The sequence below is a fragment of the Phyllobates terribilis genome, unplaced genomic scaffold (genome assembly GCF_046119375.1).
Source record: "Phyllobates terribilis strain yellow unplaced genomic scaffold, ASM4611937v1 Scaffold_7__3_contigs__length_470593459, whole genome shotgun sequence".
Classification (NCBI taxonomy): domain Eukaryota; kingdom Metazoa; phylum Chordata; class Amphibia; order Anura; family Dendrobatidae; genus Phyllobates; species Phyllobates terribilis.
This window is the reverse complement of record NW_027362767.1, coordinates 34,110,852-34,137,864: the sequence shown is the minus strand read 5'-3', so window position 1 is coordinate 34,137,864 and position 27,013 is coordinate 34,110,852. Positions and strand designations below refer to the sequence as shown.

General features: G+C 43.9%; 1 long non-coding RNA gene across 2 annotated transcripts in view; it reads left to right on the top strand.

The window, feature by feature from the left end:
- LOC141153501 (uncharacterized) overlaps positions 1-27,013 on the top strand; it is a 534,371-nt gene that overhangs the window by 95,834 nt on the left and 411,524 nt on the right. For both annotated transcript variants that reach the window (XR_012247312.1, XR_012247313.1), the window contains exon 2: positions 8,258-8,340. This is a non-coding gene — a long non-coding RNA (uncharacterized lncRNA). The remainder of the gene's footprint in view (positions 1-8,257; positions 8,341-27,013) is intronic.

Below are 27,013 nucleotides of genomic sequence, written 5' to 3'. Positions count from 1 at the left end.
ACCATAGTTTGCTGGAAATATTCCAGGCTGGTAGGAGGCAAGCAAATTCCCACAGAAAAGTACCAGCAGTAATGTTCAGGCCACATTTCAAGTCCGAGCAGCTTTAGAGGACTTCCTGGGAGAAATGACACGCAGGGTAGATACGGTTTCCCTCTATGCCAGTCCTTTCACCGAGCTAAATACAACTCTCAGCCAAAAAAGTTGTGGACTGGCTGTGTACTGTCCCTGGCCACATTCACCTGTCCACGTGTTTGTGGTTAGGCGATCCTTCCCAGTAAGTGCACTGGGGAAGGCACGGGTACCGGGAAATATAGTGGCGGCTGGGGACCGAGTATGGACACCCGGCCGCCGCCGGCATGAGGTTGTGAAAAGCTTCCGCCTCCACAAGCTTAAAAGGCCATATTTCAAGTGCAAAGAGCCGCACAAAACTGGCAATTTAGTGTTGCGGCCTGTGGGTGGGTGGGTGGGTGGCTGGCTGCATACTTGTATTTGCATTCCAAGTAACAGAAAACTAAGCAGATGGTGGCAGCTATCATCATTATGGCCTCACCTCGGCACTATGAACTCTCCTGAAGGAGAAGCCAGGGCCCGCCGGAGGAGTCTCTGGTTCTCTGGTGGGCCCGTCCAACCCTGTCGAAAAGCAGCCCTGGCTAAGAAAAGTGTGGGGAAGGTTCCCGGGCACTCTATGGCTGCTTTTTTAATGTGGATCGGCCATGCTTATGCATGTTATTTCTCAAAACGCATTACAGATCAGGCCATTGTCCAACTCTGTATTCAAGAAATTAAATGCGCAAAGAAAGATGTTTGTGTGTCAAAGCACCACCGACAAGTGCGAGTTGATGTTGGACAGGCTGCCATTGCTTCTGCAACAAGCTCAGTTACAGGACTTCCTGTGAGAAATGACACGCAGGGTAGATAGGGTTTCCCTCTATGCCAGTCCTTTCACCGAGCTAAATACAACTCTTAGCAAAAAACGTTGTGGACTGGCCACATTCCCTGGCCACATTCACCTGTCCACGTGTTTGTGGTTTGGTGGTCCTTCCCAGTAAGTGCACTGGGGAGGGCATGGGTAATGTTGTGGGACCCGTGCTTGTGGAAGGTGGAAGCGATACCGGGAAATATAGTGGTGGCTGGGGACCGAGTATGGACACTTGGCCGCCGCCGGCATGAGGCTGTGAAAAGCTCCCGCCTCCACGAGCCTAAAAGGCCACATTTCATATGCAAGCAGCTGTCAAAAATTTGGCAGTATAGTATTGCAGCCGGTGGGTGGCTGGCTGCATACTTGTGCTTGCATTCCAAGGAATGGGGTAGGGACAACTGAATGCTGCAGTGGGACAAGGATGTGGACGGTGATTGTTGCAAGTCTGCAATGACAGGTGCATGACGGGAGGCATCTTCGCATGCGCCAAGGATCACTTATGATGGACACACTTTTAGGCAGTGACCTGAGAGTCAGAGATGCTTCCAGAGGTCTTCCCCATGCTGTTCCCATGTCTTTTCAGCACTGTATGCATGTGTCTGATGATGTGTCACACACCACATGGCCAGATAAGGTTGTAAAATGTTAAAATGACATTTCCTGGTGAATGCATTTGTCTTGGTTGAAAGCAATGCAAAAGTGCAAAAACGCATCAAAAATGCTACGTGTGAACATAGCCCAAGATCTGGAGGAGTATTTTTGTTTTGGGCTATTTATTTTGCTTTATATACAAGTCACTACCCTGGAAAGGATGTTCCTTAACATATTTCCCAGGAAAATCCATTTTGGTTTCGTTTTTGTATGTTTTATTGTGAGTCCGTAAAAGTGGTGTAATACTCTGACCACGTTGCTGACAGCAGTGATCTGGGAGTCAGAAATGCTTCCAGGGGTCTTCCCCATGCTGTTCCCATGTCATTTGAGCACTGTTCCCATCGATTTGGGCAATTTTTAGGCCCTCTGCAGACCGCCGGGGGGAGCCGCCTGAAAAATGCTCGGGTATCCCATAGACTTACATTGGGCTCGTTGCTCGGGTTGAGCACCCGAGTATTCCAATTTCCTCGACCCGAGCATCGAGCACCCGAGCATTTTAGTGCTCGCTCATCACTACAGATGATGCAAATAACTTTCATTCTCTCTGTTTAAGTCTCTCACAACTGGAAATATTTGGTTTCTTACCTTCTTTGGCTCTTGAGTAAAGAAATGTCAAATCGTCCAGTCACATCCAAAGCTGCATTTTCCGGCCATTTTATAAAAAGTTGCGGTCAATTATTGCACTGCTCAAGCCCAGACTGTGATTTGGGGTGGTTAGTTCCTCCCCCACAATATGTTATGTGCAGACACCGAATAAGCAGCAGTGAGATAGGGGGCAATCGTCAACCAGAACAGTTGTGAATGCATTTTTACAGTTGATTGATGTATAAAATATTAAAAACGCTAAACATTTGCAGAGATGTTCAGTAGACTCAGAGGACAACCCTAGCTCTGCTCCCTCCTGCTTCACTTCACCCTGATACTTTATTATTATTATTTTTCTCTTATTTTTTCATTTATGAGGTTTAAGATGTTCATTATTTTCTCGGATCTGCGTTTCCTTCCATCTTATTATTTTTCCCTAATTCATCGTTTTCTCTGATCTCACATTCATTAGATTTTGCTTTCCTAGCGTGACTTTTTGACTGTGATCGCTAATGAGTCCTGAGATATGTGAACCGTAGAACAATTATATTAATCACTCGGCAGAACCGCACTATCGGCAGCACTTCAGTTTGTTTAAACAAAACCGTTTCCTGAGGCGCAGCGTAAAATAAAAACATCTTGACACAGATAAATGGAGAGAGCTCCAAAACACGGCAAAAGATTCTCATATCACGTCTGATAATTACTAGGAGAGGGGTTTTCTTCCACCGATGTCGTCTATGCAAATTGTGAGCGAGCTCTTTATAGCCTCGTGCCCTGGTATTTGCCCCAAAGCAAGCTCGGAGCAGCCCAGGACGACGTGGCATCAGTCTGACATGATAATAAGAGCAAAAGGGATAAAGCAAAAAGAAATCCATAACCTTCTACTAACCCTAACACCCCAAAAAACATAACCCTCCGCTAGTCTTAACCTTCCACCAATCCTAACCCTTCAATAACCTAAATGTTTGCTATCCAATATCCATCCCTTAACCCCACACTTTTACTAACCCTAAGCTTCTACTAACCATACACTAACTCTAACCCCTTACTTACCCCAGTGATATAGCGTAGGTAGCCATTTCCTGAGTCCCTTCCACCAGTCCAGTATTAAACTCTTTATCTCCCAAGTACATGAGTTGTAACTTATTTGTAATTTTCATTCTTTGAATGTCAACTCACTGTTTGTTTGTCTTGATACATATCTGTTACATTAAATAAATATCCTGCCTAAACTCTAAGGCTCTGCTCACACATTGCTTTTTGCCATTTTTTTATGCAGTCAAAACCTGATCTCTTGGCAGTAAAAGGCTGCAGATAAAACACAGGTTTTGCTTCCTTTTTTGCTGCATTTTTTGTTGCATTTTTTAGAATGCTTTTCTTCCACCTAGCAAGCATGAACAATACAAGGCGTTAGGCCATCAATGCAAGATGTATGTGAAATCATAAAACTATTTTTATGCAAAAACAGCATGGAGGAGTTGAATTGGTAGGGCATTGTTTATTTAACACATTGCTAGGGATTCATGTGGCTGAGCATTGTTTACTTTCACACATTGGTAGGGCATTGAGTTGGTAGGGCATTTTTCACTTTCACACACTGTTAGGGTTTTGTTCACTTTTACACATTGGTAGGACATTGTTTACTTTAAATTTTGACAGTGGATTTAGTTGTTAGGGCATTGTTCACTTTCACACATTGGAAGGACATCGAGTTGGTAGGGCATTGTTCACTTTCACACATTGGTAGGACATCGAGTTGGTAGGGCATTGTTCACTCTCACACATTGGTAGTGTTATGATCTGCTACAAGAACTAAGGAAAGATAGGAAAACTGTCCCTACAATAGGACTAAGCTGATTCCCTACGATGGAGCGGGCTACCTGTTCCTTGTGAACAGACTCACCTTCGTCCTCAGCTAGTCTGAACACAGACCTATAGATATAAGGGAGGGGTCCCTAAAAGTACTAAGGACTGGGACAAAATTGGACACCTACTAGCAGAAGTTGTAGCGGAGTAATAAGACAAACAGACAAAAATACTTAGAGGTCCAAGGACCAAGCAAACTATAGAGATAGGTACAAAGCACCTGGCTAGATTAAGAGTCAAAGTAACACTGAAGTCCAGCAAAGCCAGAAGGGCGGATCTGGAATAAATAGGCAGCAGGTCACGTGACCACAAAATAGAAAAAAACTAACAGGAGGGTTCTAACAGGTAGGACATCAAGTTGGTAGGGCATTGTTCACTTTCACACATTGTTAGGGCATTATTTACTTTAATACCTTGGTAGGGCATTGAGTTGGTAGGGCATTGTTCACTTTCACACATTGTTAGGGCATTGTTCACTTTTACACATTGGTAGGACATTGTTTACTTTAAATTTTGACAGTGGATTTAGTTGTTAGGGCATTGTTCACTTTCACACATTGGTAGGGCATCGAGTTGGTAGGGCATTGTTCACTTTCACACATTGTTGGGGCATTGTTCACTTTTACACATTGGTAGGACATTGTTTACTTTAAATTTTGACAGTGGATTTAGTTATTAGGGCATTGTTCACTTTCACAGATTGGTAGGGCATCGACTTGGTAGGGCATTGTTCACTTTCACACATTGGTTGGGCATTATTTACTTTCATACCTTGGTAGGGCATTGAGTTGGTAGGGCACTCTTTACTTTCACATATTGGTAGGTCATTGAGTTGGTAGGACATTGTTAACTTTTACACATTGTTAGAGCATTGTTTACTTTCACACATTGGCAGTGGATTGAGTTGGTCAGTTTTACGAATCGTAGTTCTGTGCTCCCATCTGGGAATGGAGCAGGTCTGGTACTACGCTACTCCAGTTGCAAGCGCCGCCATTGTCCTGACCCTGGTGGAGGAGTTACCTCGCGTGTAAGGAAACCATCCCAATCTTGTAGAGCGTCGCTTTCTGGTGTTGTGGGATGTGTGAGGATGTGGGAAGCCATGTCTCTCACTGATTTATCTGCCTGGGGAAGATGGGACGCTGTCTTCCATGGTTGCCAGGCAACACAGGACGCTGTGTTGTCTGGCACTAAGAAATGGTGGGATTTTGTCCAGTCTGCTGTTGAAGCAAGCAGGGAGTGGCTGTCTGGGGATAATTGGGAGGTAATAACACCTGATCATTAGGTAGGCTATATAATCCTACTCCCTGCTCAGTCCTTGCTGGTTATTGCAGTTCCCAATGTGCTTGGTAGTGAATGATGCTAGCATTAGGTTTCGCTATCTTTTCAGAGGTTTTCTCATTTTCTCTTCTGGTTTCACTTCCTATGGTTAATGCAGCAGTACTGACCTTGTCCTCGACAGACGTCAGCTGTCCGGCGACAGTGGGCCTGGGAAGCGCTTTGCCAAAGTCCCTCTTCCTTTTACTGGTAGCTGGGTGAAGAGTATTCCTAGCCCTCTAAGGCTCGCCTAGTTGGGCAGCTTGTGCCAAGTGCGTTTGTGGCTGTGCCTTTACTGGCTTGGTGTCAGTCTTGCTGGGTCCCTCTGTGAAGTGCATAACAGTCAGGCATTGTTTACTTTCACACATTGGTCAGGCATTGTCTACTCCACACATTGGTCAGGCATTGTTTACTTTCACACATTGGTCAGGCATTGTTTACTTTCACACATTGGTCAGGCATTGTTTACTCTCACACATTGGTCAGGCATTGTTTACTTTCATACATATCACTAATTTAATTAAACTGTACTAATAGTAACTGCCTTGCTCATATGAGGATACCAAGAAATTATAGTTTAAACTTGGGAAAATCACAAAAATAAATGCGCTTCACATTTTACTGTACTTGCTTTTTTTTCACCAAAAATACAGAGAAAACTGATATTTTTATGCTCTTTTCTGCTTTTTGCACTTGTTGTTTTTATGGATGAAAAAACACTGCAAAAATGCTGAAAGAATTGACAAAGTGCAGTTTTTTTTTTTTTTTTAAAGAATCAGTTTTCTAATTTAGTCAGGAAAAAAAGCAAGCGTGTGCATAAGATTTTGGAAATCTCATAGCTTTTGCTGGTACTGTAAAAAGCAGTTTTAATTTGCATAAAAAAATGCAGCAACAATCATAACATGTGAACGTTGGCTACGAAAATTGTTCCTGGGGCTCTTGCTTTAAAGTAGATGTGTAGCCCTAAAACTCACTAACAAAACAACAAGAAAAAATGTTTTGTTCCAGACAACAAATCCCTCTGATTGCTTCATTGTTTCTGTGACTTTTTTCAGGTAGCACCAATTAGGTGGTCTAGACATTTACCAGACTCCTTCCACAAGGGTTTTAGTAAGAGTCTGTTGACCTGTAATCAGGATTATTCCCCCCCACCCCATTGTAACAGTTCTGTAGCGGCCGGTCTGTCACAGTGTTTATTAGTATCACATTCCCTGGAGCTCAAAACGACATTATCTAAAAGTCATCCGATGCCCCAGAACACAAAAAGGTTATTCCAAAAATTATCTATGAGTCTTATTTAAAAACTAAACAAAATGTAACAAAAAATAATTCCTTGCTAATGATTTTAGATATTTTTTTTTATTAAGGAGCTATTGTTCATCTATTTGGAGCTTTGGGTTTTCATTGTCTCAACTTAAGAGTCCTTATAAATCTGACATTGCCTAAAGAGGGTGATGCAAGAATTGCATCTTTGGAATGAATTTTTTGCGTCCCTGTTTATCAAAGATCCATTCCTAGAAAAATATGTTACAGATGATTCAGTGTTATGAAATGATTCCCAAGTCATGAGAAGGGTTCTCTACTGTAAGAGCGGCAAAGCTGTAAAATATCCTACAAAAAAAAAAAAGTTACTTTTCTCTAGGGTCCTCCTATATAAGTTGAGCTATGATAGACAGTTATTAGAAGAGTTTTCTGCTGTAAAAGCAATGAAGCTGTGAAATATATGTGACTGGAAGTAAATTCCCCAGCCATGACGAGGGTTGTCTACTATAAGAGCAGGGAAGATGGGGAATATTTTAACAAAGGAATTTACTTTTTGTTAGAGAGTCGATATGACTCGCATCTTCACAAAAAGCTGCTCCAACGACATCTGCCTGTGTCGCCAGACACTGATGTTTTCAATTGATAACAAATACCAGTTATGAGAAGGGATCTCTACTATAAGAGCAGTAAAACTGTAGAAAACTGTACCTAAGGAATTTCTTTTTAGTGGGAGGCAAGCAAAATTCCAGAAGAGTTTTCTACTGTAAAAGCAACGAAGCTGTGAAATATATGTGACTGGATGTAAATTCCCCATCCATGACAAGGGTTCTCTACTAAAAGAGCAGGGAAGATGTGGAATCTTCTACCAAGGGAATTTACTTTTTGTGAGAGTGCCAATATGACTGTCACATCTCCACCCGGACCTGCTTGAGCGATGTCTACCTCTTTCACCAGGTTCTACTCTTTTCAATCAATAAAAATACCAGTTATGAGAAGGGATCTCTACTGTTAGAGCAGTAAAGCTGTGAAATAATCTATTGAAGGAATTTCTCTATTGGTCGGAGGCAAATAAAGTTTCAAAATATAAAATTAACCTATTGGCTAATTGAAAAAAAAAAAAAAATTCGGAGTTCAAAATACAATACGTAGATTTTTTGAACACTAATGTTATAATAGTTTTAGTTTCCTTTTTTTTGGGGTTCTTTTGGTTGCCCTGTATCTGAATTTCCTGGCCACAAGTAAAGTGCCTTGTTGGCATCCTTCCTAGTTCTCCATGCCGATATCACAAAAGGGCTTTATATCCAATGGTCCCATCTAATGCTGTTTCCATTGAGCGTAACATATTTTTATTGCGGTTCTCTTAGTATAAAGCAGCAGTAAGAGATATCGCCGGTTGTTTATAGCCTACCTTTAGTGGATATATGGAGTAAACCGAGCTCGGAGCACTTGACTTGATTCATTACGCTCCGCACCCGTCCGTATCCCTGTTGGATCGGAGGCGTTAAGACATTAAGTAGCATAAACAATGCTGAATGTGGGAGAATCTTCAGGAGAGTTTAACAATCACTCGCTTCCTCCTCTCTGACTTTTTCTTCCGCTTATTTCTTTTTTCTTCAATATCCATCTTTTACTTTTATATCTATATATATTTTAAAGGCTGATGGGGAAAAGGATGTGAAGTTCGAGGCGTTCGTTTGTTCTGGAGCCAGACAGAGATGTGGGCAGAGCGGAAGGACAAGGTAACACTAAAGGAAACATTTTATCATTTAACACCATAGAAACAGAAAATAAATAACAATAAATAAATATATTTCATGTTTCAGTGGGAGAAGATATTACATTATTTATGTATTTTTCTTTACGTGTTTGGTAGAAAAAAAATAAAGTTTAAAACACGAGTTTAAAAACCCCCCTCCAAAAAAATGTATATTCACATTGGAGTAAAGCAAAGGAGTTGAAAAAGGGGACGTTTTTCAAGCGGAAACCAATTAAGGGGGAGTTTTTATTTTTTCTGAACAGTATTTAAACAGTTTTCCTCCCAAAGGTTTTTTTTTTTTTTTACAACCTTTGGTTTTGATAATGTCTTGTTTGGAATGGATTCCATAAGGATCCACTTAAAAAAAAAACATGTACCTTATAAAAAATATTTTTTTTCTATTTTTCACCCCAAACTTTGGGGTACGTTTTATAGTCTGAAAAAAATACATTCTTTTTTTTCCCCACCAAGTATTTTTTAAAACCTTTTTAGGGAAAAAGAAAAACCCTCAGATGAACATCGAAGTGGATTTCCCATTGAAATTAATGGGAAGTGCTTTTCCAAATGGTTTATGGAGAGCAGATCTGCTAAAAAAAAAAAAAAACTCTGTAAAAACTCTATACAAACATTGCCTAGGATTTTGTTGGGTCAGGTTTCAATTGCTCTGTGTCATCCATATAAAAAATGCAGACTCTTGATGGCCCAGCGAAATGCCAGTAGGATCCCCCATAAGCATTATGGATCTGGTAATTACTGAAGCCGTGACATGAGTGTGAACAGGACCTAAGAAGAAGAAGGTCATTAATATTGTTGCACTGGCTGACTTATTTCTTAGTGCCGGATCTTCCTCAGATGAGAATGTTCAGGTCACTTGTTGATGGTGATACAGTGATCCCTCACTTATCGCGGGTGTTACGTTCTAGATCACCCTGCGATAGGTGAAAATCCACAAAGTCGGAACCTTACATTTATTTTAGTATTTATATATATTTTAAGTTCTATAAACCCTTCCCACACACTTAGAAACCATTCCCAGTACCTTATTAATCATTCCCAGGTTACACCCAGCACCCGGGATACACAAGACAATGGTCTGGTTGGTCGCCTTCCATCAATCAGCCATTTGTGTGCCATGTACAGTACTGCAAAATCCTACGATATAGGGAAAAATCGGTGATACCGCGATATAGAGAGGGACTACTGTACGACCCAAATTGGGTGAACAGAACAATAATTATCAAAGAAGTGCTTAGTGTTCTCCTCCGCTGCCTCTCAGGACTGGACTGGCTCCACATCCTCCTCACATTCCGGCATTACATAAGCCTCTTTTTTAGAAGGTTACTTCACAAACATGAAAAATATTTAGATTTGAGAGTCCTCAGCATTTGATACCTTTTAATGGCTAACTGAAAAGATGGTAACAAGTTGCAAGCTTTCGAGACTACTCAGGCCTCTTCGCCAGGCATAGAATAACGCAAAATCTGAAGAGTGACATATCTACACACAATAGGACACAGAAATAATGCAATAGATGAGACAGGTGACGTAAAGTAGAGCTGTTACTATGGGAGAGAGATAAACAGTTGTGGCTGTAAATATTTTAGAAGTTCAAAGATAAGGAGCGTGAAAGTTTTATTGTCCTGTGACTGAGGTCTGGTCCAGGGTTGTGATGACCCCGCAGTTCCGAGGAACACATTCCTTAGTTGATGTAGAATGACATAAATCCATGCCACACATTCATTTTTGATCTGAAGGTGTCAAAGGTCACCATACTATACTATACTATGCCTGATGAAGAGACCTGAGTAGTCTCGAAAGCTTGCAACTTGTTACCATCTTTTCAGTTAGCCATTAAAAGGTATCAACCACTGAGGACTCTCAAATCTAAATATTTTTCTATCTACTGGCTAACACAGTACAAAAATACATATTTTCCCCGTTCACAAACATGAAAAGTCACCTTGGGTTGACCTGTCTGAAAACTCTTCGTACAGGGAATATTTATGTGCTTAGTGACATTTAATAGGCTTATAATTTGCTCTTGGGGTAAATTTTCATATATTTAGTTCATATCTCGGATGCAGGACCCAGAGGCGGACGCGCTAAATGTTAAAAAGCAGCAGCTTTTCCCAACTCCTTTTTTTATGCATTTTCAATTAGTGTGAACAATACAGTGATACAAAAGGAGCAAAATGCTCCCAATCTCCATGTTCTGTGTGAGATACACTAGATACACAGAGGAAGATAGGTGGCTTTCCTGTCTATGTATGGGAAAGAGAATCCTGACCAACATCAAAAGGGGACATTTGTAGGATTCATTCCTCGTAGCTCCATCGAGATGTGTTAGGAGCCGTTCTTTTCTGCCCTCTGCTTCTCAGCACTCGTCCCCCCGCTCTGTAACGTTACGGGGTCTCCACTTTGTGGCTGAGTTGCTGCGGTTCCTTCCATTTATCAGTAATATCACTCACAGGTTATTCAGAAGGAAGAAATGTCATGGACATAATGGGGGTTGGGTGTTATACACCAGGGGCCAGATGTTTATACACAGGGGGTGAGGGGCCGGATGTTATACACCGGGGGCGAGGGGTTGGAGGTTATACACTGGGTGCAGAAGGGTCTAAATGTTAGACAGTGGGGCAGAGGGGCCGGATGTTAAACACTGAGGGGGGCCGGAAGTTATATACCGGAGTAGAGAGGGGCCGGATGTTAGACACCGGGGAAGCGAGGGGCTGGAGGTTATACACTGGGGGCAGAAGGGTCAAAATGTTATACACTGGGGCAGAGGGGTTGGATGTTATACACAGGGGCAAGAGGGTCAAAATGTTACACACTGGGGGCCGGATGTTATACACGGGGGTGAGCGGCTGGAGGTTATACACCGGGGGCGAGGGGTCTGATGTTTTATACCGGGGGTGAGAGAGTCCAAATGTTACACAATGGGGGCCGGATGTTATACACCAGGGCCGGATGTTATACACCAGGGGCCAGGTGCTATACATCAGGGGTGAGGGGCTGGATTTTATACACCGGGAAGTGAGGGGTCAGATGTTATTCACCAGGGATCGAGGGGCCAGATGTTATTCACCGGAGGGCAAGGGGCCGGATGTTATACACCAGGGAATTGAGGGGCTGAAGGTTATACACCGGGGGGGCAAGGGGCCGGATTTTATACACTGTGTGGGGTGAGGGGCTGGAGGTTATACACTAGGGGCAGAAGGGTCTAAATGTTATACACTGGCGCAGAGGGATCGAATGTTATACACAGGGGCAAGAGGGTAAAAATGTTACACACTGGGGGCCGGAGGTTATACACTGGGAGGGAAAGGGGCCAGCGGTTATACATCGGTGTGGCAAAGGAGCCAGGGCTCATACACCGGGGTGCAAGGAGCCGGCTGTTATACCCTGAGGGGAGAGGGGACGGATGTTATACACCAGGGGCCGGATGTTACACTCTGGGGAGAGAGGGGCTGGATGTTATACACTGGGGGGGCGAGGAGCCAGATGTTATACACCAGTGGCCGGATGTTATACACGGGGGGTGAGGGGCTGGATGTTATATCCCGGGGGTGAGGAGCCGGATGTTATACACCAGATGGTGAGGAGCCGGATGTTATACTCCAGAGGGTGAGGGGCCAGATGTTGTACATTAGGGGCTGGATGTTATATACCGGGGGTGAGGGGCTGGATGTTAAACACCGGGGGCGAGGAGCCAGATGTTATACACCAGATGGTGAGGGGCCGGATGTTATACACCAGGGGGTGAGGGGTCGAATGTTATACACCAGGGGGTGAGGGGCTGGATGTTATACACCAGGGGTGAGGGGCCGGATGTTATACACTGGGAGGGAAAGGGGCCAGCGGTTATACATCGGGGTGGGAAAGGAGCCAGGGCTCATACACCGGGGTTCAAGGAGCCGGCTGTTATACCCTGAGGGGAGAGGGGACGGATGTTATACACCAGGGGCCGGATGTTACACTCTGGGGAGAGAGGGGCTGGATGTTATACACTGGGGCGGCGAGAAGCCAGATGTTATACACCAGTGGCCGGATGTTATACACCGGGGGTGAGGGGCTGGATGTTATACACCGGGGGTGAGGGGCCAGATGTTATACACCAGGGGGAGAGAGAGGGATGTTATACACCAGATGGTGAGGGACTGGATGTTATACACTGGGGTGCAAGGTGTCGGATGTTATATACCAGTGGCCAGGGGCTGGATGTTATACACTGGGGTGTGAGGGGCCGGAGGTTATACACTGGGGTGAGGGGTCTGATATTTTATACTGGGGACGAGAGAGTCCAAATGTTACACACTGGGGACGGAGAGAGGTCAGAGGTTATACCCCGGGGGGTGAGGGGCCAGATGTTATATACTGGGGATGAGGGGCTACATGTTATACACCGGGGTGCGAAGGGTTGGATGTTATACACTGCGGGGGAAAGGAGCCAGATGTTATACACTGAGGGGCGAGGGGCCGGATGTTCATCGGGGGGGTGAGGGAGTTGAATGCGGAAGCAGAATTCAGGGATTAATATTTATTATTATTCTAATTATTATTATTATATAAAACATCACCATGAACCCTTTGGCCTCACTTTGTTTGACTTTTACTGATTTATATTCGTTCATTCATTTTATTATTTCTTTTTTGGGGAATATTTTAGTGTAAACTATAAAAAAAAAAAATCTGTCAGTTCACTTATCTCTAAATGTCAGGAGCGGAGACTGTTCACCCGCGGGTACATTGTGAATACACAGGCTCCGATAATTATTTATATCCTGAATTTTATCAGATTTCCTATGAAAAAAACCCTCGGCTCATCCTCTGCTTCCAACAAAAGCTGGGAGCAAATGTATCCATTGTACGCATCCATTATGTGCGAATAACGACTGAAGTGGGAATATGGATATTTCATCATATCATAAGCAAATAAAAAAAGGCAAAAAACAACTGAAGGATTATATAAACAGGTGGAGCTAAATGACTTCTTCTGCGATTAAAAATGTAGAATTTGTTTTATTTTTATACATACAGTACTGACCAAAAGTTTGGACACACCTTCTCATTTAAAGATTTTTCTGTATTTTCATGAGTATGAAAATTGTACATTCACACTGAAGGCATCAAAACTATGAATTAACACATGTGGAATTATATACTTAACAAAAAAGTGTGAAACAGCTGAAAATATGTCTTATATTCTAGGTTCTTCAAAGTAGCCACCTTTTGCTTTGATGACTGCTTTGCACACTCTTGGCATTCTCTTGATGAGCTTCAAGACGTAGTCACCGGAAATGGTCTTCTAACAATCTTGAAGGAGTTCCCAGAGATGCTTAGCACTTGTTGGCCCTTTTGCCTTCACTCTGTGGTCAAGCTCACGCCAAACTATCTCGATTGGGTTCAGGTCTGGTGACTGTGGAGGCCAGGTCATCTGGCATAGCACCCCATCACTCTCCTTCTTGGTCAAATAGTCCTTACACAGCCTGGAGGTGTGTTTGGGGTCATTGTCCTGTTGAAAAATAAATGATGGTCCAACTAAACACAAACCGGATGGAATAGCATGCCGCTGCAAGATGCTGTGGTAGCCATGCTGGTTCAGTATGCCTTCAATTTTGAATAAATCCCCAACAGTGTCACCAGCAAAGCACTTCCACACCATCACACCTCCTTCTCCATGCTTCACGGTGGGAACCATGCATGTAGAGTCCATCCGTTCACCTTTTCTGCGTCGCACAAAGACACGGTGGTTGGAACCAAAGATCTCAAATTTGGACTCATCAGAACAAAGCACAGATTTCCACTGGTCTAATGTTCATTCCTTGTGTTCTTTAGCCCAAACAAGTCTCTTCTGCTTGTTGCCTGTCCTTAGCAGTGGTTTCCTAGCAGCTATTATACCGTGAAGGCCAGCTGCACAATGTCTCCTCTTAACAGTTGTTGTAGAGATGTGTCTGCTGCTAGAACTCTGTGTGGCATTGACCTGGTCTCTAATCTAAGATGCTGTTAACCTGCGATATCTGAGGCTGGTGACTCGGATAAACTTATCCTCAGAAGCAGAGGTGACTCTTGGTCTTCCTTTCCTGGGGCGGTCGTCATGTGAGCCAGTTTCTTTGCAGCGCTTGATGGTTTTTGCAACTGCACTTGGGGATACTTTCAAAGTTTGCCCGATATTTCTGACTGACTTACCTTCATTTCTTAAAGTAATGATGGCCACTCGTTTTTCTTTACTTAGCTGCTTTTTTCTTGCCATAATACAAATTCTAACAGTCTATTCAGTAGGACTATCAGCTGTGTATCCACCTGACTTCTGCACAACACAACTGATGGTCCCAATCCCATTTATAAGGCAAGAAATCCCACTTATTAAACCTGACAGGGCACACCTGTGAAGTGAAAACCATTTCCGGTGACTACCTCTTGAAGCTCATCAAGGAAATGCCAAGAGTGTGCAAAGCAGTCATCAAAGCAAAAGGTGGCTACTTTGAAGAATCTAGAATATAAGACATATGTTCAGTTGTTTCACACTTTTTTGTTAACTATATAATTCCACATGTGTTAATTCATAGTTTTGATGCCTTCAGTGTGAATGTACAATTTTCATAGTCATGAAAATACAGAAAAATCTTTAAATGAGAAGGTGTGTCCAAACTTTTGGTCTGTACTGTACATATATTAGAAATAAATAATGAAAAAAAAAACAATATAACATAATTTTATGCATAGGACTGTATGGTATAGTAAAGGTCATATGCTCAGAATTATAGGCCGGCAGATGTGCAATATCCTACTGCGGCCACTATGCAGCTAATGGCGCTGTGCTGCTTCGCAACTGATCACATCTAGCCCTATGATCGGTGGGGTACCGGATGAATTACTCTAAGGATAGCCCCCCATTATTAAAGAACTGGACAACCCCTTTAAGTTTAGCCATGGTTTTCTAGACCTTCTATGTGTGAGCAAACATCCTTGAACATAAAATGTAACTAATTTTACTAAAAAAATATTAAGTTATAAAACTTTTGAAAAACTCTTTTGGGCTTCGCATAATGTCACAAAGCGAGTCTCTAGAAACAAAAATATTGGGAAGTTGTTTTTTTTCCACTCAGTCTTTTCCACCTTTCTCCTAATCCTCTTCCGCATCTACGTGAGATTGGTTTCGGAAAGCATCAATATGACGACAATTTTAATTAACGCGTAACATTCCCGCCGGATTATCAGAATGAGCAGGCTGAGATTTAATTTCTGCAAACGTCTTTAGTCTGCCCGGCGGTCAGAACCTGAAATATCCCTTAATTTCACAGCTGAAGATGGAGCATAATCGGTAACGTTATTAAATACGGCTCTCCGGCTTCTCCTTACGTTATTGATATTTTCTAAAGCATGGAGCCTGCCTTGCTTAGACCCCATGAACCGATGGCTTTGGGGGGGATGGGTGGGGAAGTGAAGCAGGATTCATTTCAGGGAATATGAAATTGTCTACTGACATGAAGAATACGATTTCTCTGAGTCGGTAATAACTTGCCGTTCACATCGGAAACATATGTAAGATATTAAAACTCCGAGACCTTAGAAAAGGTCATTGCAAATACAGAAGAGCTGATCCCATGTTATTCAGAAATACACATCATCCATGTTATATGCCGCCGTGTACCGCACTGTATGGCACCTGGCCGCCATATTGGAACCTAAATCAATAATAAATGGTAATTAACTCGAAAATCACCTGTTGCTAATTAAGCATTGGGTGCAAAGTGACTGATGTGAATTTGCTGCTTGACAGATGAAAAAATGGTTGTGGTCAATAAAAGTGCCGGACTGGACTCGGTGAAGCAGGTATGTGCTTTTACAATACAATGTATCCCTCGTAATTCAAAGGTTTGAGTCTCATCAGGGGAAAAAAGAGGAATCATTCAAAGTATAAACTCTAGAGGAAGGTCCACTCTGATAAACACGAGGGATGATGTCCATGAAGTGGACGTGACCCAGAAAGTGCTTACAAGCTGTTTGCTACGCAGCTCATGAGCGCTGCTCTATTTCTGGATCCAGCCAGTCTCAGTGTCCCTGCGTTCCTCCGATGTTGCAAAGCTTCCTCAAGAGCGCACAATTCCAGCCAGCAACTCAGTCATGCTGCTCGTCCAAACTGTCAATCATCAAGAGCACATTGCTTCCCGGCAAGAAGCCAGGACGCAGAGGTTCAGGGATACTGAAGTCTGTATGAAGCATATTGCTTCCAGGGTTGCATATCTTTGTATGTACAGAAGGACCCGTACATGCTCCGTGACAATGTGCATGAGGCTAAGCCTGTACAATGCACCGGCATCACCTATCCACTGGATAGGTATAATAGGTTTGATTGGTAAAGTACCTAATCCTGAGAGCTTTGATGATTACCAGAATGAGGGTCCATAGAGCCCCCTTGCTTCCCCTATTTAAAGCTGCAGTGAAGAGGAGCTATCACCGGGAATGGAGCAGCAGTTGCACATTCGCAGTGCTGCTGTTATGACTGCCAAAGCACATTCATGCGGGTATCGTACAAACCAGGAAGACAAATGCCTGAACCTAACAGGTACCTGTTTAGACTAGGAAAAACCCTTCTCTGACCATGGTCTGTTCCTGCCTGACCATGGAGGTTGGCACCCTAAGGTAATGGCACCACCACATCAACTTACTCTGAATATCCGTTTCAACCCCTAGCATCGCTAGAATAGCAGGGTAGAGTAAAGGGATCCCACACAAAATTACTGCAACTGAACTGAATTAATCCAACAAAGTCTATTACTAGTAGGAAACACCAGTAGAGAAAGGTATTTAAAGCTGCACCCGAAAGGTAATAGGAAAAACAAACAGAGTAAGTGAAAAACACCTGTTACCCTAAACCAATAGAAACAAAGATAACAGGACTAAAATACGCAAAGAAAAGGTGTATCAGTTGTGGCTCAGCGGAAAGAGATGCCGACCAAAGAGCACAGAATTAGGGGTTCAAATGCATGGCAGCTGCAGCATTAAATGTCTTTGAGACTGATGGGAACAGGTGAATGCAGAACTTGTATGTCTTCATCTGTCCCATAGCTCGACTGCTGCTCTATTCAAGTCTTCTTCATTGAGGATGTGCATAGAGGAGAATGAGCACGCCAAGCTAGTGATCAAAGGGGGTCAAGCGGGGGTTCCCCAGTGATCAGGTGGTTAGGCAAGAAATGTACAAAAAATAAAATAAGTTTGACCTCCATTTCCAAGTTATTATCACCCAGTTTTGTCTAGTTCTGCCTTGGACAGGATAACATCTACAGTAAGGTTAAGAATATGAATATTTTCAGATCCTTTGTTACAATCACAGACATTATTAATTAATCGGCATATTTCAATCTGGTCAAAAACATTTCATTGTGGACAAAATGTAAAGTGACAGCTTCCTGTTACATTAACGCTCGGAGAAATTGAGATTCAGTGCCAATAGTGCAAAATTACGAGAATCAAATATTCGCATTAGACACTCGCAAACGTCAGAATATGTTTCTTCTTCTTCGGTCTGAATTGTACATTGCTTCTGGCACAAACCTTTAATAAAACTTCTTCCCCGGCATTAGTAATTTCCTTTTCAGTTTTAGTCACAGCAGTTGTCCTGATTAGCCCCTGCAGGATCCGTCATTTGGAACTGAATTCTACATCTGCCTCTAAGATGTAGTGAAGATGTGTTGATGCAGAGCGCGGGGGCAAATGATTTTCAAGTCTTAATTGTCAATGTGGTGGGAACGCTCTATGAAGATCAATCATTCCGGAGTCCGGTCACAGGTGATGCAGGAGGAACGGCGGTGGGAAAAGAAGAATAGAGATTGTAATAATTCTTAACAACTGAAGATTGAGTCACTTACATAAGGGACAAAGACCCACAGTTAATAAAACAGGAGACATAAAAAAAGGTCTTCAGACAAGATGAAGTGTCGGAAGATAAAGATGAGAATTGAGCAGACCGTGGAATAGGTTCCTGTGAGGTTCTGAGCTTTTTGTTTTCCAAGCTTTGCTACAGCAGAGCAATATTTAATGGTTATCCCCCACTAGTAAAGTTATTACATATCCACATTAAGGGGATAATGTTCTGATTACGGGAAATCTCTCAGTGTAGACCCCACCAATCCCGAGAACAATTAAATGCTCCACTGGAATGGTGTTTTAGTTGTCAACGCTCGGCTATCTCCAGCCATCCGGTAGACCACGATAGGAGCAGTGATGCGCATTTTGCAATTTGAACCCCATTCTTGGAATTTTTGGGTGCTTCCATTGATTAGCATGACATTATCTACCCTGTGGATAGCTTGCCAAGGCACACATAACCCTTTAATTTTGTAGGTCTTAAGTTGTTCTGGTTTGGTCATTGGCCAGCCTACATCCAGACTGTTCTCGCACTGCCTGAAGAAAGAGGTATTTCCTAGTCTCATTAGTATTTTGTGCTTTATTTTTGCTATCATACTGTATATACTCTAAACTTTGACTATTTTCTTGCTTTACCCCTCATATTGGTGTTTGGTACTTTTAGTTCATTCTTTGGTCTTGACTAGTGATGAGCGAGCACTAGAATGCTCGGGTGCTCATTGCTCGGGTTGAGCACGTTGAAATACTCGGGTGCTCGCCCCCAGCAACGAGTCCAATGTAAGTCTATTGGAAACTCAAGCATTTTTCAGACGGCTCCCCCCCGGCGGTCTGCAGAGTGCCTAAAAATTGTCTAAATCGAAGTGAAAAGTGCTCAAATGACATGTGAACAGCATGGGGAAGACCCCTGGAAGCATTTCTGACTCCCAGGTCACTGCTGTCAACAACGTTGTCAGAGTATTACGCCACTTTTACGGACTCACAATAAAACATACAAAAACGAAACCAAAATGCATTTTCCTGGGAAATATGATAAGGAACATCCTTTAAAGGGTAATGACTTGTATATAAGGCAAAATAAATAACCAAAACCAAAAATACTCCTCCATACCTTGGGCTATGTTCACACGTAGCGTTTTTGATGCGTTTTTCCACTTTTGCATTGCTTTCAACCGTGACAAATGCATTCACCGGGAAATGTCATTTTAACATTTTACAACCTTATCTGGCCATGTGGTGTGTGAGATATCATCAGGCACATCATGTTTCATTTATGAAGGAGGGACTCTGAAAGTCACAAAGCCTATTTTTATAGGGCCATCAGGTGGCCTTTACTATTCTTAAAGGGCCATCAGTCAGCCCTCACTATTCTTAAAGAGCCATCAGCCGGCTGTGCTTTATTGTTTCCATTACTAAAGAGTGGGTCTCCTATACTGTTATTGCATATGCAGTGAGTGGCAGGGCTGCCCAAAATTTGGACGCACCCCAATATCACTTTGAAAATTTGGACACATCCCAATACCCCTTTGAAGAGACTTAGAGGAGGGCCTCGTGAAAACAATGTTGCTATTATTAGGAAGTGGGTCTCTCATTGTGTTTGCTCATGCAGTGAATGCAAGGGCTGCCAAAAATTTGGAGGCACTCCAATGCCCTTTGGAAGAGACGTGGAGGAGGGCCTCATAAAAAATGTTCCCATTAGAAAGGAGCAGGTCTCCTATACTTGTAATGCCCATGCACTAAATGTGTATAGGCTGACAAACGTTTACCCCTGATGGTATACATGAACATACTGTGTACAAATTTTTTTTTACGGGCATCATAAACACCCTTTAAAAAAATTATGTGGGTGTTGCATCACGGACCACGGTCACCCTGGTGATATGGTGGTGGAGGATGAGGAGAAGGAGAAGTGTGGCACCCCTGCGGGTTCAGTCACCACAGAGGTACTGCATCTCACCCAGAGGTGTGGTATCCCACTCTCAGGTAAGGATGGAATACTGCCCGGGACCCACACACTTGCATCCATTACACTCCACTTCAGAGGGAAGGGCGAGATTGCTCCTAAGGGAGAGCACAGTCCCTGGTCCCTAGCTGGAGGGTGGAACCATGTAGTGGGTGTGGGTGGAGGAATAAGACAGGAGAGCACTTCAGTAGGAGTATATAAAGAAGAGGGAACCATCTTGGAAGAGACAGATCAGTCTGAGAGGAGAAGGAGTGGGAGTAGGAGCGCTGTAGGAGCTCTGCTCAGAGGAGCGGGCCTAGGTTGAGAGGCCCAGAAGGACTGACAGGACAAGGAAGGGAGCAGAGGAAGGCTGCAGAAGTGAGGGGATCCCAGGGGCATGGGAAGTTCAGGAAGCCACCCATGCGCCCGAATCTGCAGGAACGTGGAGGGATCAGGCCGCAAAGGGGACCGGCCCCTAACTAGTGGTAGAACTACAAGGCTCAGCTAGAAACCGGAGGCTTCTGTACTTTCAGCGTGCAGCTGCTCACAACCGCAACTACATAGCTAAAAAGGTAGCCACATAGAATTCAAGGGACTGCAGGTTGCCCGCCAAAATCCAAGGTTACCGGCTTGGGACACTGGTTGCAAGCAAGGCGCGGGGCAGGAGGGTGAGAACCAGCACAGGAAGACGACCGAGGAAGGCACACAGAATGGGGTCCCGTTATGTACTCCTGAAACACCTGGGAGTTTGCTGAACCCCTGCCTTGGTAAACACAGGACGGCGTGGTAGGTTACCCTGGTCCTGATAGCAGAGTTCAACAACTGTGAGTAAACCTTGAAGACTGCACCCCACTGTGTCCTAGAATTATTATATGCGCCATCCCCTGCACTACACTGCACAGCAACATCTACCTCATTAATCATCACTGCACCACCCTGGAGCTTAGCTCTACCTGTGGAGAGCTGAACCAACTCTGCTGCGTCACCATCAGCTCCAGAGAATCTACACCGCAGCGGCGGCTCCATATACCACATACCACAGGTGGCGTAACGAACATTAAACTAAAAAAACTATAATCCCCTTTTATTAACCGCCCTGGGTCACGGACCGGGAAACTGCCACTGTGACATCCCCTGCACCGACTGGACCGGCACTGAGTACCCCACGGCCCAGGGGGCGCGTCAGAAGGACAAGAACAAATAGCCAAAATCAGGAAGCATATGCCCTTGTGTGGGTGTGAAAAGGTCATAGAATCATAGAATCATAGAATGGTAGAGTTGGAAGGGACCTCCTGGGTCATCTGGTCCAACCCCCTGCTCAAAGCAGGATTCACTAAATCATCTCAGACAGATGTCTGTCCAGCCTCTGTTTGAAGACGTCCATTGAAGGAGAACTCACCACCTCTCGTGGCAGCCTGTTCCACTCATTAATCACCCTAACTGTCAAAAAGTTTTTTCTAATATCTAATCTGTGTCTCCTCCCATTTAGTTTCATCCCATTGCTTCTAGTCTTTCCTTGTGCAAATGAGAATAAAGATGATCCTTCTACAATGTGACAGCCCTTGACATATTTGTAGACAGCTATTAAGTCTCCTCTCAGTCTTCTTTTTTGCAAGCTAAACATTCCCAAATCCTGCAACCGTTCCTCATAGGACATGGTTTGCAGACCAGTCACCATTCTGGTCGCTCTTCTCTGAACTTGCTCCAGTTTGTCTATGTCTTTTTTAAAATGTGGTGCCCAAAACTGTACACAGTATTCCAGATGAGGTCTGACCAAAGAGGAGTAAAGACCGATAATGACTTCACGTGATCTAGACTGTATGCTTCTGTTAATACATCCCAGAATGGGAATACACCTCCAAAAAAAAGACAATGAATTTGAGTTTGTTACGCTGCTATCATTCGGTGGTGTTGAGAAGTCTGGTCCAACCCAGCCCTTGTTCATTTTTATAAGAGTCAGCCTGTCAGCATTTTCAGTTGACAGGTGGATGCGCTTATCAGTTATAATTCCACCAGCAGTACTAAAAACCCGCTGTGACAAAATGCTGGCGGCAGGGCAGGCCAGGACCTCCCAAGGCATTGAGAGCCAGTTCATTCCACGTATCCAGCTTGGATACCCAATAATTAAAAGGCACAGAGGAATCACTGAGGACGTTGGTACGGTCGGCGAGGTACTCCCTCAGCATCTTCCCAAACTTTGCACTCCTTGTGATAGTACCCCGCACCTCAGTGCCTGTGCGATGGGAGAATCTGAGAAAATTCTCAAAGAACTTTGACAGTGTTCCCTGCCTCTGCTGGATTGGAGTTGTGTCTCTCTCACCTGTACTCCTTGGTTGTCCAACGAACTGTGACCTCTGCCGCCAGCGTTTTCAGATGGGAATTTTTTTAATAGTTCTGCAACAAGGCCTTCTGGTACTGCCCGATTTTTGTACGCCTGTCCGCCTCAGGAATAAGAGATATAAAGTTCTCCTTGTAGCGTGGGTCTAGAAGTGTCACCAACCAGTAATGACTGTCACCGAAAATTTTGAGAACGCGAGGGTCATGGGAAAGGCAACATAACATAAACTCAGCCATGCGTGCCAGACTGCAAACAGGAAAGACTTCCATGTCCTCACCAAGAGGACAACTGACCATGCTCTCTTATCTCCTCTCTGTCCTCAGGCCATCCACGCTGAACAGACAGCACATTGTGTGCAGAATTATTAGGCAAATGAGTATTTTGATCACATGATACTTTTTATACATGTTGTCCTACTCCAAGTAGTAAATCTGGTGATGTGCATCTCTGTAATGAGGAGGGGTGTTGACTAATGACATCAACACCCTATATAAGGTGTGCTTAATTATTAGGCAACTTTCTTTCCTTTGGCAAAATCGGTCAGAAGAGAGATTTGACGGGGTCTGAAAAGTCCAAAATTGTGAGATGTCTTGCAGAGGGATGCAGCAGTCTTGAAATTTCCAAACTTTTGAAGCGTGATCACCGAACAATCAAGCGTTTCATGACAAATAGCCAACAGGGTCGCAAGAAGCGTGTTGGCTAAAAAAGGCGCAAAATAACTGCCTATGAATTGAGGAAAATCAAGCGTGAAGCTGCCAAGATGCCATTCGCCACCAGTTTTGCCATATTTCAGAGCTGCAACGTTACTGGAGTATCAAAAAGCACAAGGTGTGCGATACTCAGCGACATGGCCAAGGTAAGGAAGGCTGAACAACGACCACCTTTGAACAAGAAACATGAGATAAAACGTCAAGAATGGGCCAAGAAATATGTTAAGACTGATTTTTCAAAGGTTTTATGGACTGATGAAATGAGAGTGACTCTTGATGGGCCAGATGGATGGGCCAGAGGCTGGATCAGTAAAGGGCAGAGAGCTCCACTCCGACTCAGATGCCAGCAAGGTAGAGGTGGGGTACTGGTATGGGCTGGTATCATCAAAGATGAACTTGTGGGACCCTTTTGGGTTGAGGATGGAGTGAAGCTCAACTCCCAGACCTACTGCCAGTTTCTGGAAGACAATTTCTTCAAGCAGTGGAACAGGGAGAAGTCGGTATCGTTCAAGAAAAACATGATTTTCATGCAGTACAATGCTCCATCACATGCATCCAACTACTCCACAGCGTGGCTGGCCAGTAAAGGTCTAAAAGAAGAAAAAATAATGACATGGCCCCTTGTTCACCTGATCTGAACCCCATAGAGAACCTGTGGTCCATCATAAAATGTGAGATCTACAGGGAGGGAAAACAGTACACCTCTCGGAACAGTGTCTGGGGGCCTGTGGTAGCTGCTGCACGCAATGGTGATCGAAAACAGATCAAGCAACTGTCAGAATCTATGGATGGAAGGCTGTTGAGTGTCATCATAAAGAAAGGTGGCTATATTCATCACTATTTTTTTTGGTTTTTGTTTTTGCATGTCAGAAATGTTTATTTCTAAATTTTGTGCACTGATATTGGTTTACCTGGTGAAAATAAACAAGTGAGATGGGATTATATTTGGTTTCTATTATGTTGCCTAATAATTCTGCACAGTAATAGTTACCTGCACTAATAGATATCCTCCTAAGATAGCCATATCTAAAAAAAAAAACGCTCCAAGTTCCAAAAATCTAAAGCTTGGATATTTATGAGTCTTTTGGGTTGATTGAGAACATAGTTGTTGATCAATAATAAAAATAATCCTCTAAAATACAACTTGCCTAATAATTCTGCACACAGTGTATGACAGTTGTGCAGGTAGTACCGTCTATAGCGCATGAAACTAGCTCCTGTTCTTCCTCCTCTTCCTCATTGTCATCCAATCCACGTTGGGATGAGATGAGGCTGGGCTGTGTGTAATCACCCTGTATGGTTCCTTGCTCCATCTCATCGTGCTCCGCCTGCAATGCATCCTCTTTGATTGTGAGCCAAGAGCGTTTCAGAAGACAGAGAAGCGCGATGGTGACGATAATTATGGCATCATCGCCGCTCACCATCTTGGTGGAGTCCTTAAAGTTTTGGAGGATGGTACATATGTCTGACACCCATGTCCACTCCTGAGTAGAGATGAGCGGTGTTCGACTAGAACTGTTCGCCAATCTCAAATTCGAGCTGTTTTGGGCTGTGTTCGAGTCGTTCGACGAACGCGAACGATTTGCAAAAAATTCGGCTGTTCCAGGTTATGTTCGATAACTGTTCGTGCACCAAAAGCGTGTCCTGCATGACTGGCGCTATTTAGAGCACCAATTATGCAGGGATTGTCTGCCACTCACTGTAATGCCACAGCCATGGTGGTTGTGGCATTACAGTGGTTGCCCAAATCGATGGGAACAGTGCTCACAGTGAAACATGAAAAGCCGGCAATTCAGCAGCGGCATACACCGGCACCCGACAATTTAGAACCGAAAGAATAGAACATCACACATAGATTAGATAGATAGAAAGATATCAGTCACATATATAAGAAGTGCAGTGACAGAGTTTGTTACTGCACTTGTCATTTAGTGTAAAGGATTTATTAAAAAAAACATTAGTGTTTTCATGCACCGTCTCTTTAAAAAAGCCGGCCGGCAATTCAGCATCGGTACCCGACAATTTATAACAGAAAGAATAGAGCATCACACATAGATTAGATAGATAGAAACATGTCAGTCACATATATAAGAAGTACAGTGATAGTGTTGATTACTGTACTTGTCATTTAGTGTTAAAATAAAGGATTTATTAAAAAAAAATTGGCGTGGGGTTCCCCGTAATTTTAGTCTCTAGCGGAGGTTAAGCAGACGGCTGGGGCAGATGTTTGAAGCCTGGGAAGGGGGTAACACCCACGGAGCTTCCCAGTCTACTAATTTCAGCCCCCAGTTGAATTGAATACCTAGCCTTTACTAGCCATTAATATGGGGGACCCCCAAAAAAATTACGTGGGATCCCCCCTATTTTAATAGCTAGCAAAGGCTAGGCAGACAGTTGGGGGCTGATATTAATAGCCCAGGAAGGGTGCCATGAATATTGGCCCCCTCCCAGGCTAGAAACACCAGCCGTCAGCCGCCCCAGAAATGGCGCATCCATAGGATGCGCCAATTCTGGCACTTAGCCTCGCTCTTCCCACTGCCCTGTAGCGGTGGCAGTGGGGTAATAGGGTTGGGGTTGATGTCAGCTTATAATGCCTGCTGACATCAAGCCCAGTTTAGTAATGGAGAGGCGTCTATAAGACACCCCCATTACTAACCCCATAGTCAAAGTTACAAAAAAACACAAACACCCAGAATAAAGTCCTTTAATTGAAATAAAGACACAATTCTTTATTGTTCTAAATTAAACCATACTTACCATCACGCCCATTCCAGCTGAAGCCAACGATCTCCTGCAATAAAAGTAAACTAATAAAGCAACATCATCCTAACCTTTCCATGGTTCCCACGACAGCTTCAGCTCTGCTACATTCACATGACAGGCTGGACCGCAGCAGAACGCTGCCATCCAGCTTGCCATGCGGCAGACACTGAGAAGCGCAGGCATGCTTGCGCTCTGCAGTGTCTCTGAAGGATGACAAGCTGGATGGCAGCGCTCAGCTGTGATCCAGCCTGTCATCTCAATGCCATCCCAGCGTGGGAGAATTCTCCTGCTCAAGCGCTGAGCGCTGAGAATTTTCCCATGCTGTCAGTGACGTGCATGAGGTGAGCCGAGTTCATTGGACATGAGCTCACCTCATGCACGTCACTGACAGTGTGGGAAAATTCTCCTGCACTCATCGCATGCGCAGGAGAATTTTCCCACGCTGTCAGTGACGTGCATGAGGTGAGCTGGGTTCATTGTCGTCTCATCTGGATGCCGTCAATGCCAGACACTGAGGAGCGCAAGCATGCCTGCACTTCTCAGTCTCTGCGACATGGCAAGCTGGATGGCAGCGTTCTGCTGCGGTCCAGCCTGTCATGTGAATGTAGCAGAGCTGAAGCTGTCGTGGGAACCATGGAAAGGTAAGGATGATGTTGCTTTATTATTTTACTTTTATTGCAGGAGATCGCTGGCTTCAGCTGGAATGGGCGTGATGGTAAGTATGGTTTAATTTAGAACAATAAAGAATTGTGTCTTTATTTCAATTAAAGGACTTTATTCTCGGTGTTTGTGTTTTTTTGTAACTTTGACTATGGGGTTAGTAATGGGGGTGTCTTATAGGCGCCTCTCCATTACTAACCTGGGCTTGATGTCAGCTGGCATTATAACCTGACATCAACCCCAACCCTATTACCCCACTGCCACCGCTGCAGGGCAGTGGGAAGAGCGAGGCTAAGTGCCAGAATTGGCGCATCCTATGGATGCGCCATTTCTGGGGTGGCTGACGGCTGGTGTTTCTAGCCTGGGAGGGGGCCAATAT